Here is a 3704-nt window from a genome sequence, read left to right as displayed (position 1 = left end):
TAGAGCTCCAAGGAGATTATGTTGAAAAATAAAAAAAAATTTACCCAAAAAAAATTTTTTTTATACTTCATTCTAAGGACTTATTGAACTACCCTCGTAGTTCCCCGAAATCGGGACGGCATGAATGAAAGGAATGAAATGTCAAACAAGCCGAATGCAAAAAATTAATTTTTCCTTGATTAAAAACTAATTCCTTTATTCAGGAGGAATTTTGAAGCACTCATTCTGAAACTAACTTTTTTCGTAACATAAATAGTCTCGCATCTATTTAAAATTTAATGTTCAATATCGCATAAAAAATTTAAAGAATCATATTGCGCACACGCAAAAATGTAACAAAAAGATCAGTCGCGTGTTCTTATACAATAAAGAGTAAGAAATCTGTTGATCGTTAGTGCGATACCTGGTTGAGTACTATACATATATCACTTTTGCGAGATTCTACGTAGTTCAAGCTGTGGCCGACAGATGGCGCTACTGTTTAAACAGACATGTAGTTCAAGCTGGTGCCGACAGATGGCGCCACTGTTTTACCATGTATGTAGTTCAAGTTGTAACCAGCAGATGGTGCTCGTGGATGGCAGGGATTTTCCAAATTTCTCGAAGTTTCTGGAAAGATATAGGCGATTCCAGTATCTCGAAAAATAGGTCCTCTATGAAAAAATGTTATGAATCAAAAGTTTCAATTTTAAAAAATCACCCTGCATATGTAATACTCGCATATATTGATAACTGCCTATACTTTACAATAGATTATGAAACATAGAGTACAGACGTATATTTCTGTCTTACACAGAACTTTCGCAGCATTGCGCATACGCAGGATAATAGTACCGAACTATCGATATTTTGCCTAAGAGAGCAAGGGGGTCATCGAGGCTTCACGAAATTTCAGCCTTAGATTACTATATATGTAATACTCTTATATATTGCTAATTGCCAATACTTTGAAATAGATTGTTAAAAATCGAGTCCAGACGTTTATTTCTGTCTCACACAGTATGGTCTCAGAGTTTGCGCTAAAAAGGAGTACTGAACTACATATACTTTATATATTTAATCTGCATAAAAGTCTATTTAACCTTTTCGAATCCTCCCGCGGTTGGCGACGCACACGCAATGCTGTTAACGTACTCTGTGCTTAGTGAGCGAGAAATATACATCTACACTCTATTTTATGCCAGAAATCTCTACCTTTTGCCAGAAACCTCTTAGGCGATTAGCAATATAGGAGTATGCCATTTATATGAATAGTACCCATAGGTAAAATTCTCATTTACCTAATGTCGATGGAAGCAAGAAGAACATTCCACTCCCTTATTGTTATAAATAGAAATTCACCGAAAGCAGTTCATTAGCATTGATGCAGCTGCAACCACGTCAACATAAATTTTAGCTGTAGTTCATTGTTGATTTTAACGTTACGAAGTTTGAATCTTAGAGCAAATATAACTTTCATCCTCTTCTTTGAAACATGCCCTTTCCCTCATAAATGTCAACAAATTTTGAGTAATGTTTGATAAAGCAAGAGATACTATACTCTTAACCGGAAACCGATTAACATACTATGGAAATATAACAAGATCACTCGATGATAATTTCGATGATAATTTATACGACTAACATCAAAACAATTTGAACAGTTTTTCATGAAGAATTTCTGATAATCTTTTAACATTTGTCCGTTTTCAACTCAAAAATATTTTTCAGAATATTTAAACTATTATCCCATTCCCAACATATAAAAATGAGGATGAGGCAGGTAGAGACCATGAGCGTTTGCTCATGGTGGAAACCATTTGTCCATCCATCTAACGGCGGATTGATAGATAGTCCCGTCTGCCTCATCCTCATTTTTATATACTGGAAACGGGATAATAGTTTAAATATTCTGAGTTATATATATATTATATTATATTCTTGAGTTGGAAACAGACAAATGTTTCAAAATTATCAGAAATGCTCAATAAATAAATCGCAGAAAAATATGAAATTTCCGGAGAGTGAGGCATAAACTGTGGCAAAGTTTTTAGCAAAGTTTAAAAAAAAGACGCTCTTCGTCTACGCACGATTTTTTTATAGTAAAAGTACAAGTGTCCATGCTTGTTTCATGATAAATTTTTTTAATTATTTTGATGTTAGTCGTGTAAATTATGATCGAGTGATCTTGTTATATTTCCATAATATTTTAATCGATTTCCGGTTAAGAGTATAGTATCTCTTGCTTTATCAAACATCACTCAAAATTTTTTGACATTTATTATGGATAGTGCATGTTTTAAAGAAGAAAATTAAAAATATCTGCTTTAAGAGTCAAACTTCGTAACAAAATGATGAATATGAAGAATCAACATTAAATAGACATACAGGCAACCTGTCAATTTGACACAGGCTCTTTTCAATGAAATCTTAAGTTAAGGTATGAGTTGAGATTCTGACAACTTGACTGGAGTAAATTCCAGAATGTCACTCTCGTCATACACAGTCGATTTGACGAGAAGATTGTTTGCTTTCTTGTATGAATACATTTAATGCCTTTTCAGGGAGCCGACACAGAAATAGACTTTTAGATAATATTAACAAGTAGACGTCATCCTGATGCTGCACAGTTTGTGTGCGAATAGTATAAAATTAATTACAGTATAGCTTATGAACCAGCACACTTATAAACTTCCCTGTGGTTGCAATGGTGACAGTAGTGCTTGCGGTTCAATGTCGAAATAAAGTCAAATCAACGTTGAAGAAACGTTAAAGTTACGTTAAATCGACGTTAAAGTAGCATTAACACTACATCCACCATCACGACATCTACCATCACCACATCCACCACTACCGCATCTACCACCACCACAACCACCACATCCATTACCATCACCATTAGCACCTTCATCACGATAAGTGCAGCAAACCCCAGAGATAGGGCCCCTAATATATAGTCTTTCCGAACATTTTCGTCACGTTGCAAGTAGGAGTGAGCAGCGGTCGCTTATGTGTGAACAAGCAAAAGCGTTCTACAAAGCGGCACTCTACATTGGTAATTCCCCACCTCCTTCAGCGCCAAAACCGTCCCAGGATTAGATATGCACCGTATTTTAATAATAAATAAACATTTCAAAGGCAAATATTGTTTGCCGTTTCAAAAACTTCGAGATCTTTCTTAAAGCTTCGAGACATTTCTAGAAGCTTCGAGAATGACCTAGATCTTTCTAGAATCTTCGAGAATCACCTAGATCTTTCTAGAAGCTTAGAGAATTACCTAGATCTTTCTAGAAGCTCCGAGAAGCTTCGAGATCATTCCAGAAGCTTAGAGAAGCTTCAAGATCTTCCTGGAAGCTTCTAGAAGCGCCTAGATCTTTCTAGAAGCTTCGAGAAGCACCTAGATCTTTCTAAAAGCTTCGAGAATTCTTGAGAATCTTCGATCCATGTAAAATGATAACCTAAGGCGGAAGTTTCTGGAAGCCTGGATAAACCCCTCACCCCCTCCCCTAGCCACTTATTACAAGGCATAGGCAGTTAACAATATATACGAGTATTACATATACAATACCGAACTTTCTAGAAATCTCGAGAATCGCCTAGAACTTTTTAGACGCTTTGAGAACTTTGGGGAATCCCTGACCTCCACAAGCGCTATCTACCGGTTACAGCTTGAACTACATAGATGTAAAACAGTATCAGAGATGTACCTTACCGGCCGAGCAGCA

Source organism: Belonocnema kinseyi, chromosome 7 (assembly GCF_010883055.1).
Source record: "Belonocnema kinseyi isolate 2016_QV_RU_SX_M_011 chromosome 7, B_treatae_v1, whole genome shotgun sequence".
NCBI classification, from domain to species: Eukaryota; Metazoa; Arthropoda; class Insecta; order Hymenoptera; family Cynipidae; genus Belonocnema; species Belonocnema kinseyi.
Note: the sequence above shows the minus strand (reverse complement) of the source record.